Here is a 12,522-nt window from a genome sequence, read left to right on the forward strand (position 1 = left end):
AAAACTCTAGAGCAGTGTTTCCCAACCTTGGCAACTTGAAGATATTTGGACTTCAACTTCCAGAATTCCCCAGCCAGCATTCGCTGGCTGGGGAATTCTGGGAGTTGAAGTCCAAATATCTTCAAGTTGCCAAGGTTGGGAAACACTGCTCTAGAGAAACATATTCAGGTAGCCCTCAACTTACCACCATTCATTTAGTGACCGTTCAAAATTAAAACCGAACGGGAAAAAGTGACTTATGACTGGTTCCCACATTTACGACTCTTTCCAAGTAATTCCACCAGGATTAATGCTGTGGGGCTGCCAATGCAAATGACGGCAGCCAGTTGCATTCATTTGAACGCCATCGCAATGATGGTCCCTCAGATAATCATATAGGTAGTCCTCGACGTACAACTATCCATTTAGTGACCATTCAAAGTTACAAAGCACTGAAAAAAATGACTTATGACCTATTTTTCACACTTACAACCTTTGCCCGTGGCCACATGATAAAAATTCAAGTGTTGGGCAACCAACTTGTATTTATGACAGTTGCAGCATCCCCAAGTCATGTGATGGCCATTTATGACCTTCCCAGCCAGCTTCTGATGAGTGAAGTCAATGGACTGGATTCACTTAATGACCACACGACTCGTTTAACAAAGTGCAGTAATTCACTAATCTCTTAGCCCCGAAGCCATCTATTTACTATTTTTAGTATTTTAAAATACTATTTATAATATTTACTGACCCCTCACATCCTGGATACAAACCGTTTCAACTCCTACCTTCAAAACGTTGCTATAGAGCACTGCACATCAAGACAACTAGAACCCAATAACAGTTTTTTCCTGAATGCCATCACTCTGCTAAACAAATAATACCCTCAACACTGTCAATCTATTCACTAAGGCTGCATTACTATAACTATTAGTCTTCTCATTGTTCCTATCACCCATATCCTCCCACTTATTTCTGTAGGACTGTAACTTGTTGCTTATATCCTTACGATTTATATTAATATTAACTATTTCCTGATTGCTTATTTGTACCCTATGACAATTATTGTGTTGTATCTTATGATTCTTGAAGAACGTATCTTTTATTTTATGTATACTGAGAGCATATGCACCAAAGACAAAGTCCTTGTGTGCCCAATCACACTTGTCCAATATTTTTTTTATTCTATTCTATATATTCTATATTCTATCTGCTTTTGGACAACTCCATCAACAGGAATGTCAGCAGCCAGAGGTGCTTTTTTCCACCCTCAAAAGGCAACTGAACTTTCTTGGGTTTTTTTTTTTAATGTTTTGCTTCTCATCCAAGTTCAACTTCCATGAAGAAGCTTCTTGGATGAGAAGCAATTTTTTTAAAAAAGTTGTCATAGTGAAACATTTTAAAAACCAAGGAAGTCCACTTGCCTTTTGGGACAATCATGAGCTGGGTGATTGAAACTCTCCGTAGACATCAGCTGCCATATTTAATCCAGATATGAGCAAAGGTTTTTGCTGGACCTACCCTGAGGAAATCTGGATTTTCAAATATTTATAGAACAGGAAGTTTGCTGAGTGACTTTGTCTGTGTGTTTGTCCTATGTATCTAATCTCACTTAATAGGCAGAAAAGGTTTTACAACGCAGGAGGCAGAAGACAGTATAAAAAAACTCACCAAATAAAATATTTATTCTCTTTTGTTGTTACTCTCATACCGTACATAGTTGGCTAAATCTATTTGAGCCGGTTGATTTCTCAGTCTCTTTCTGGGTCAGTTCAATCCTCCAGTTGTCCCCAGCCGAGTCCCCAAATTCTAATCCAGCAGAGTTTTGTGACTCAATCACACATTCAAATATTTGAATGGACAAATTAGCATGGCTGAAGAAACACTTTCAGATTTGAGCCCCATGGCTTATCCACGGGGTTCATAGAACAGGCTTTGGCAAACTGCACTGTTTCAGCCAGGCTGATCCTTACTTGGGTGTTATGGGGGTAACACAATCTCATTCACAAAGCAACACAATCGGAAGTGGCTCTTTAGGTCAGAGAGACTAACCTCCTCCTCTATGCAGGAATTCTAGACTGTGTAACCTTTGCTAGAGCCATATTTAGTTAATCCAATGAAGGAGATATCTTGATTGTTGGTTTCACTGCTGAACTGCTCTTATTCAGTGGTGAAATCCAATTCTTTTTTTACTACTGGTTCTGTGGGCATGGCTTGGTGGGCATGGCAGGGGAAGGATATGGCAAAAACTCCATTCCCATCCCACTCTGGGGCCAGCCAGAGGTGATATTTGCCGGTTCTTTGAACTACTAAAACTTTCCACTACTGGTTCTATGAACTACTCAAAATTTCTGCTACCAGTTCTCAAGAAACTGTCGAATTTCAACCCTACTCTTATTATATGAACTTTTTTTTCTCAGAAATCTTCCTTCTGGTAGCTTAAATTTATTACTTGGGGTCCTCCAATCAGTAACAATGGAAGTCTTCAATTTCTTCTATATGACATCCTTTCAGATACTATTATACAGGTAAGTCCTCAACCTACGACCACAATTGAGCCCAAAATTTCTGTTGCTAAGCGAAACAGTTGCGAGTTTTGCCCCATTTTACGACTTGTGAATCCCTGCAGTTGTTAAGCTAGTAACACAGTTGTGATCTGGTTTCCCCACTGACTTTGCTGGTCAGATGGTGGCAAAAGAGAACAACTGCAACCGTCGTAAGTATGAGTCAGTTGCCAAGTGTCTGAATTTTGATCACGTCACCATGGAGATGCTGCAATGGTTGTAAGTGAGAAAAATGGTCATAAATCACTGTTTTCAGTGCCATTGTAGTTTTGAACGGTCACTGTTGAGGATTGCCTGTATTGTATTTCAAAGACTATATCTTTTCCTTCCAGGCTTCACTTTGCAAGGTTAAGCATTCCCAACTCCTGCAAACCTTTTTTTTTTAACTTCTTTTTTCTCCTTCTTCTCCTTTCTCCAAAACTACTCTAATTCTTCTCATTCATCCACCCATCCATCCCTCCCTCCACCCACTCACCCATTCATCTCTCCATCCCTTCACCCAGTTACCCACCTATCCATCCATCTACCTACCTATACATCCACTCCCCCACCCCTCTACCCACCCACCCACTCTTCCATCCATCCACCCATCCACTCATCCCTCCATTCATTCACCAGTCCACCCACCCATTCATCTCTCCATCCCTACACCCAGTTATCCAACTATCTATTCATCCACCCACCTATTCATCAACCCAGCCATCCATTTATAGAACCTCATCTGCCTTGGAGATTTTAATTCATTTCTTGATCCCATTTCTATTGCTCTCAACCCTCACTTTTCTCTTGACTACCTTGTTAGCGTTTCAACATTTTTAGTGAGAAGCTGCTATTCTTTTCATTATTATTATTATTATTTCAAATCTATCTAACTGAGCCTTTTGTTGTTGTTGGCGTTGCTTGCCAGCTCAGTACATTCCAAAATTGCTGTGACAGCCTGCATTCAGCCATGGCTTCTGCTGACTGTCCATGTAGTCTCCCAAATGGTTTGGGTTAGGTAACTGATGAAAGAAGCTGAGATTAGGAATTGTTTTACTTTCATTTAAGAAAACGCTTCATTGATGGTGAAGTTGAGAGACTGGCATTGCAGTAGAATCAAACCAGCAAGTCTGGTTTGAAGTGGGGAGATTTTGATGGATGAGGTACAATGGCTTTCAAAACCTAAGGCAGATCTAGATGATGATATTGAAAAACTGCGATCATTTTAGTATGGACCTAAACTGAATTATTAAACAGGCTAGAAAAATGCCTCTGAAACGGAGGTTTCACAGGCTGAAAAAAAAGCCTCTGAAACTTCCTGGTGAGTCAGTGGGGTAACAATTGGGGTCGTTGATATTGTTACCCCACTGACTCACCAGAAGTTTCTACACAGCAGGCAATTGCTGAGCCATCAAACCACACCCAGCCACCAGTATTTATAGAAGGAAGGCAGCTCAGGTCTCGCAGTATTCGCCCTAGGACAAGGACAGAAACACCAGCCTGAAGATGACGAGTGAGACCTCGTCGAAACGTTGCCAGAAATTTCCAAATCCTACACGGGAAGAAACCCGAATATGCCAAGACCGTCATACCTGTACCCGTGAAAATCTACGAAAACATATACACACACACACACACACACACACACACACACACACACACAGTAAAATATATGATGAAGGTTATAGAGGAGATACTCATAGTAAAATATATCTAGTAAATAATAGAAAAGAAGATATAGGAATAGAACATATCAATGAAAGAATAGAAGAAGAGATATAGGAATAGAAGAAAGGTATAGGAGATATAGGAGAGCAATAGGACAGGGGATGGAAGGCACTCTAGTGCACTTGTACTTGCCCCTTACTGACCTCTTAGGAATCTGGATAGGTCATCCATCCATCCATCCATCCATCTATCACCTAGCTATCTACAGAAATCCCAATAAGGGAGAAAAACTATCTGGCAAGGCAGTTTAAAAAGCTGAGCTGTTGCCTTCACAGTAGGCAAAGGGGTGGGGGTGGAGGGTGGGGAAGGCAAAATAAACCAATCTGCAGAGCTAGCCTGGGGAAAATGAAACGAGGGGATGGCAATGGCTTTGATGTGCTTTCTTAGGACAAGGAGGAGAGGGGAATCCAAAATAGATGTTTTTGCACTGTGTTCTTCATCAAATTTAACAGATTCACTAGAAACTGCAGTCATACTTGCATTTTTATGACAGCTGGAGAATTCCGGACTACCTTGTCTACTCTTCTCCTTTGTGACCTATCCATTTTTCAGCCTCCAATATACTGTACGTCCTCTGTTAATTTCAGAATTCGGTTAAACCAGTGTTTCCAATCTCCCTCTAAAATCCCTCCAAACCCCTGTAACTGTCCTTGTTTCACTTCCTTCAGTTCTAGTCAGTTCTTTTTTGGCTGGAAAGGGAGGCTACATCAAAAACCAGGGTTTCTATCCTGCACAATAGCGGCAACTGGCCTTAAAAAAAGAATAAGCAATTGGTGACTTGGAAATAGTAGGCAGCCTTCTCAGTGTAACAGAGTCACACATACATCGAATACGCACCAAGTGAGCAGGGCAACAGCCTCTAGACCAGTAATGGCGAACCTATAGCACGGGGGGGGGGGCACAGGCGGTACCCGGAGCCATATCTGCCGGCATGCGAGCCGTTGCCCTAGCTCAGCTCCAATGCATGTGTGTTGAAAAACCAGCTGATTTTTGGCTCACACAAATCTTCAGCATAAATTCTTGATAATCTTATGTTTTACGCACTGTTATTTAACCTATCCTTGTACTATGTCTTATTGCCTTATCTAGCCTAAAAATTGTCGGTCAAATATAGCATGTTAATACTTATGATGTTAATCACATTGATATTTAATTCGCACTTTACTCTATTGTACAGTTCTAAGAATTCACATTTATATCATCTCTATACTACTAATCTCAATTTGTTTTATTTTTCTTATTTTTCTTCCTGTTAGGTGCCAGGGTCCTCCACCGTGGATGAACATCATCATCATCCTATCCTGTAATAATTTATCACCATCTTGGGTCAAGCCAGAGACGCTGCACGTTGACTAACTGATCTCTAGAGGCTGTGAGGACCTGGACAAGGCAAAACAAGCTCAAGTTTAATCTCACAAAGAGAATTACTATGTATGCATCAATAGCCTTTCCGGAAGGAGTTTGAAAGAGGTTACTTGGGCAACAGTACCAGGCTGTTTTGAGAGGCCATTCTGGGTCAGTGCACCACTTACAACCTTCTGTGTAACCAGATGTCCTAATGACCACCATTAGCCATCATTCAGACAGATTAATGGAATACAGCCCCATGGTTCTGCATTTAGAGAGACCAGGGAAGCTGCTGTTTGTGTACAATGATAATCCTAGCAGGACAATCCATAATCTGGAATAAGAATTTTGAAGTCACCTCAGTGATTGCTGGTAGGCTTCCATTTCGAAGTGCCGGTTATTTATTTATTTTATTTATTTATTTTATTTATTTATTGGATTTGTATGCCGCCCCTCTCCGGTTATGGTACAACCCCAGGATATATCATGGAAAGCCTTGTCAGAATAGTAGCCACCTGGCTCAGTTATCTAGAGCAGTGTTTTTCAACCAGTGTGCCGCGGCACCCTAGTGTGCCGTGAGACATGGTCAGGTGTGCCGCGAAGCTCAGAGAGAGAAAGAAAGCAAGAGAGAGAGAAAGAGAGAGAGAGAGAGAAAGAAAGCAAAAGAGAGAAACAGCGAGCGAGAGAGAAAGAGAACAAGAGAGAGAGAAAGCAAGAGAAAGAGAACAAGAGAAAGAAAGCAAGAGAGAGAGAGAAAGAGAGGGAGGGAAGGAGAGAGAGAGAAAGACATAGAGAGAGGGAGAGAAAAAGAGCAAAAAAGAGGAAGGAAGGAAGAGAAAGAAAGATGGATGGAGAGAGAAAAAGAAAGAGGAAGGAAGGGAGAGAAAGAGGGAGAGAGAAATATAGAGCAAAAGGGAGGAAGAGAGAGAGAGAAATTTTTTTGTCCAAACTTTTTTTTAGGCGCCCCCCCCCTCCTCTACTCAATGTGCCCCAGGATTTAATAAATGTAAAAAAAGGTGCCGCGGCTCAAAAAAGGTTGAAAATCACTGATCTAGAGCAGGTGTCTTCAACCTTGGCTGCTTTAAGACTTATGGACTCCAACTCCCAGAATTCCTCAGTCAGCTTTGCTTTCTGAGGAACTCTGGGGTTTGAAGTCTGCCGGGCTTAAAGTGGCCAAGGTTGGAGACCCCTGATCTAGAGAGGGGCCTGAAGATCACCTCTCCCGGAGGTATATGATGAGGAGGGCAGTTAGAAAGCTTTCCAACAATATCCCACCTTTGGAATATACCCACAGAGATACCGATGACTCCAACCACCCTTGCATTTGATAAGCAAGAGAAATCTCTACTATTCCAATAAATGTTTGGCCCTGAAATAGTTACATGCTTTTTAATAAATGTGCTCTAACCTAAGGGTTCCAAACCCCGGGTCCGTGTGGCACCAGACCACGGCATGCCAGAAGCCCCATCTGTGGGATGCAGGCTGCATGCGAAACCACAACCCCTCCAGTCTGCGGGACCACCTCTCTCCACAGAACCAGTCACCAGTGCCCCAAAGGTTGGGGGTGGGGGGAGACACTACTTTAACCCAACCTAGAAATAAAGAGAAATTTCCTGATAGAACAATTAGAGGAACAGCTCCATTTCTGGAGGTTTTTAAGAAGACACTGGGCAGCCATTTGTCTGGAATGACATAGGGCAATGATGGAGAACCTATGGCACGGGTGCCACAGGTGGCACACGGAGCCATATATGCTGGCACACAAGCCGTTGCCCTAGCTCAGCTCTAATGTGTGTGCTGGCCATTTGATTTTTGGCTTGCACAGAGGCTCTGGGAGCACGTTTTTGGCTTCCAGAGAGCCTACGGGAGGATGGAGGAGGGCGTTTTTACCCTCCGCCAGCTCCAGGGAAGCCTTTAGAGCCTGGGGAGGGTAAAACATGAGCCTACTGGGCCCACCAGAAGTTGAGAAACAGGCCATTTCCAGCCTCAGAGGGCCTCCGGGGAGCAGAGGAAGCTGTTTTCGCCCACCCAAGGCATTGAGTTATAGATGTGGGCACTCGCGCATGTGCAATAGCATGCGTGCATGCTCTTTCGGCACCCAAGGAAAAAAAGATTCTGCCATCACTGACATAGAGTCTCCTGCTTCAATGGGAAGATTATTATTATTATTATTATTATTATTATTATTATTATTAATTAGATTTGTATGCCGCCCCTGTCTGAAGACTCAGGGTGGCTCACAACAAATGGACTAGAAGACCTTCAAGGTCCCTTCCAATTCTGTTATTCTGTTGTTGTTTTTCAAAAAAATAATAATAATGCTTTTACTATTATTATTCTGTTTACTAGTCCGTGCTCATGATCCTTTTAGATTGGGGCAGGTATAGAAACATAGAATTCTGACAGCAGAAAAAGACCTTGTGGTCCATCTAGTCTGCCCTTAAACTATTTTCTGTATTTTATCTTAGGATGGATATATGTTTATCGCAGGCATGTTTAAATTCAGTCACTGTGGATTTATCTACCACGTCTGCTAGAAGTTTGTTCCAAGGATCTACTACTCTTTCAGTAAAATAATATTTTCTCATGTTGCCTTTGATCTTTCCCCCAACTAACTTCAGATTGTGCCCCCTTGTTCTTGTGTTCACTTTCCTATTAAAAACACTTCCCTCCTGGACCTTATTTAACCCTTTAACATATTTAAATGTTTCAATCATGTCCCCCTTTTCCTTCTGTCCTCCAGACTATACAGATTGAGTTCATGAGGTCTTTCCTGATAGGTTTTATGCTTCAGACCTTCCACCATTCTTGTAGCCCGTCTTTGGACCCGTTCAATTTTGTCAATATCTTTTTGTAGGCGAGGTCTCCAGAACTGAACACAGTATTCCAAATGTGGTATAAATGTCGAGGGAAGAAAATCCTGAACGAATAAGAGGAATCGCACACAATTTGCCCAATGCTCTTGATTTCCAGAGACAGCCCCCCCCCCCCCTTTTGACTGTGAGCGCCAGCCAGATCTGCTGCGGCTCATGATGCCAGCGCTTGGCAACACTTCCTGCCTCCGTTTCTCTCTCTCTCTCTGACCACTCTCCCCTATTGTTCTGCAAATTCAAAACAGGAAGAAAAGCTCAAGGGTTGTGTTATCCAGGGAAACAGAACAGTTGATCAAAGGACTTCATTGGAACAGAGGGGGGGAAGGAAAAAAAAAAGAGAGAGAAACTGAAGGCAAGCCTGCTGTTCCACCTACCCCAAAGAAAGAAAGCAGGCACAACACCCGGGATACAGGATTCTTCCTGATGGCTTGCTCTCTTTCTAGCGCAAGTTCTCCCACCTCCTCTAAACCCCTGCTTTGCTTCCCAGGATGTGGAAAATGCAGGATTGCGAATAGAATAGAATAGAACAGAACAGAAGAGAACAGAAGAGAATAGAGAATATTATTTTACTGAAAGAGTAGTAGATGCTTGGAACAAACTTCCAGCAGACGTGGTTGGTAAATCCACAGTAACTGAATTTAAAAGTGGATATATGGGATAAACATATATCCATTGTAAGATAAAATACAGGAAATAGTATAAGGGCAGACTAGATGGACCATGAGGTCTTTTTCTGCCTTCTATGTTTCTATGTTTCTAATAGAATAGAGAATAGAATAGAATAGAGAATAGAATAGAATAGAGAATAGAATAGAGAATAGAATGGAGAATAGAGAACAGAGAATAGAATAGAATAGAATAGAGAATAGAATAGAATAGATTGGAGAATAGAGAATAGAATAGAATAGAATAGAACAGAACTGAACTGTTTATTGGCCAAGTGTGATTGGACACACAAGGGATTTGTCTTTGGTGCCTATGCTCTCAGTGTACATAAAAAGACAAGATATACTGGTCAAGAATCACAAGGCACAACACCCAGTGACAGTCATATGGTACAATAAGTAATCAAATCATACTAGGAAACAATATCAATATAAACTGCAAGATAAATAGGAATTGGAGGACAAACTGGGCCATGTTTTGAATGTATGTGACTCAGCAGGCAAAATATTCTGCTACATGGACTGGCTGAATGAACGGGAGGGAATGAGATAAGAGAGTTTGTAGACAGTTATTCAGCTGTTTGGAAACCAAGAATGAATGGGAATGGCGACTGGTTAGTGAGCATCTGTATTTTAAAAAAGAGAGTTGCCATAATGTGATTTATGCATTAATCATACGCAAAAAAGACAACCATTAGTTATTAGAAAAGAAATATGTCCTAATACTGAGAATAACCATTGAAAGATGGCAGAAAAAGAAGAGGTTGTGAGTGAGCGGGCCAATCATTTGCTGGCAGTGAATTTGGAAAAAATAAAAGGAAAAAATAAAACGGAACTAAAAATAGAACAACTGCGGGAAGAGAAAGCATGGAAGAGGATTAAAAGGATGGACCATTGTGCCAAAAGAATGACTGGGAAGTGGATTTAAGGAAAGGGGATGTGGGAATTATGCGGAAGAGTAAAAAAAAAAGTATACTGCAGAGAACCAAAAGAAGTGTTGTGAGGTTACTTTGGAAAAAGGTGCTTAATGGAGCAATGAAACAAAGAGAGCTGAGAAGCAGTAAGAAAGCTTTTCATGGCTGCTGCAAAAAGTTAGGAGAGGGAAAGGCAGTTGCATAAAATATAGTCAAAGAGAAGCAAGGAAGGTTGAAAAAAAGCAGAATAATTTGGAGGAACTAAGATACTGCTTTAAAAATGGGTAAAGAGGGTTTAAGCAGGAGCCTTCACAATCGAACGGGGTTAAAAATAAAAGTGATAAAATGGGATTAAAAATAAAAGTGATAAAATTATTCAGAGTGAAACTGAAATAGGAGAAGGCTGGGAGGACTATTTTCGTGATCCCGTACAGCAAATGTAGTGATAGGGCTGGAATTGAAACAAATGCTCTAAAGGTTAATACCAAAGTTATTTTAAAAATCACGAAAAGTCAGAGATGCTGTGAGAATGTTAATATAGTAACAGCGGCTGAGGTTAGAAAGTATAAGTAGAGAAATGTGAGAGTGGATTAATTTGACTAAGAATTTGGCATTTGATATTGTATTGTATTTTAATTTGAGGTATGTAAATTGGAATCTCTGTAAGGTGTGAAAAACAATAAAAAATGTATACACCCCCCCCCCCCAAAAAAAGAAATGTCAAAATATAGACCCAGTGATGGTGAACCTTTTTTGGCAACGTCCCCACTGCACTGCCGCTCCCACACATAACCCCCATACTGCCCCCCCCATATGCGCACAGGCCTCATTGAAGCCTCTGGACTTCTGGTAGGCCCGTTGGGCCGTTTTGGACCGTTTTTCACCATCCCCAAGGTTCTGGAGGCTTTCGTGCAACTTGGGGAAAAGATCAAAAGCAACGTGAGAAAATATTATTTTACTGAAAGAGTAGTAGATGCTTGGAACAAACTTCCAGCAGACGTGGTTGGTAAATATCTGACAGGAACTGAACGTAAACATGCCTGGGATAAACATCTATCCATCCTAAGATAAAATACAGGAAATAGTATAAGGGCTGACTAGATGGACCATTAAGATTTCTGCCGTCAATCTTCTGTGTTTCTGTGTTTCTATGATACAGACTGTAGTAGAGAGTTTTTGATTCCAGTGGGATAGATATGTGTAAAATAAATGAATACAAATATGGAGTGGCTTGTTTAATGTGCCTGTAAAGACTGCTGATTTTAAGAATATCTTTATGGTTCTGATAAAGAAGGGTTGCCCAAGTACAGGTAGTCCTTGACTTACAATAGTTCGCTGAGTGACCGTTTGAAGTTACAACAGCAGTGAAAGTAGTGACTTGTGACTATTTTTCACCCTTATGGCCATTGCAGCATCCCCAGAATCATACGGGGGATGCCTGACCACTGTTTTTTCCCGCTTTCAACATTTGCCACACCTTGGAGTCACATGATCCCCTTTTGTGATCTTTTGACAAGCAAAACCAATGGGGAAACCAGATTCACTTAACAAACCGTGCTACCAATTTAACAACTAGTGTGATTTGCTTAAGAAATGCAGTAAGAAAAGTTGCAAAATGAGGCAAAACTCACAAAAGAAATTTCTCACTTAACAATATAGATTTTGGCCTCAATTGTGGTCATAGGTTTAGACTACCAGTACTAGATACTGATCTCCAAGAGTAAATGTAGATGTCCAAGGACATTGTTTTTTTATTACCATTCTTGATACTGTTATAGTAGCATTAAATTAGTGGTGGTGGGGAAATTGATGAACAATCTGAAAGATCATGGAGTTCATGAGCTGAAGAATGTGAAGACCCCCAAGTCTTTTTCTTCCTCACTATGGCAGGAGTTGTGGGGTGTTCCTGGGAGGGAGGGGGGATGAAAAAAGACCAGTAGGATACCCCGAGAGGATACAGGCAGTCCCTGACTTAGGACCACAACTGGGACCAGCATTTCTGTTGCTAAGAGCCGGGGTGCAGGTAGAGTGCAGTACTGCAGGCCACTGAAGCTGACTGTAGATCTATAGGTCAGCGATTCAAATCTCATCACCGGCTCAAGGTTAACTCAGCCTTCCATCCTTCCGAGGTGGGTAAAATGAGGTCCACGTATTGTGGGGGCAATATGCTGGCTCTGTTAAAAAGTGCTATTGCTAACATGTTGTAAGCCGCCCTGAGTCTAAGGAGAAGGGCAGCATAAAAATCAAATCAAATCAATCAATAGGCGTGGCAGCTGTTAGTGAGTCGTGCCTGATTTTACACTTCCTTTTTTTTTCTTCCCACGGCTGTTGAGCAAATTTCTGCAGTTGTCAAGGGAAACTAGTTTTCCCCATTGACTCTGCTTGTCAGAAGCTGGCAGAGAAAGTCACCAATACTGATCACCTGACTCTGGGGTGTTGCAGCTATCATAAAACATCTGACAGGTGTTGC

General features: G+C 41.6%; 1 protein-coding gene across 1 annotated transcript in view; it reads right to left on the bottom strand.

The window, feature by feature from the left end:
• The window catches only part of LOC139156205 (serine/threonine-protein kinase STK11-like), a 97,339-nt gene that overhangs the window by 51,655 nt on the left and 33,162 nt on the right, over window positions 1-12,522 (bottom strand).

Source organism: Erythrolamprus reginae, unplaced genomic scaffold (genome assembly GCF_031021105.1).
Source record: "Erythrolamprus reginae isolate rEryReg1 unplaced genomic scaffold, rEryReg1.hap1 scaffold_99, whole genome shotgun sequence".
NCBI classification, from domain to species: Eukaryota; Metazoa; Chordata; class Lepidosauria; order Squamata; family Dipsadidae; genus Erythrolamprus; species Erythrolamprus reginae.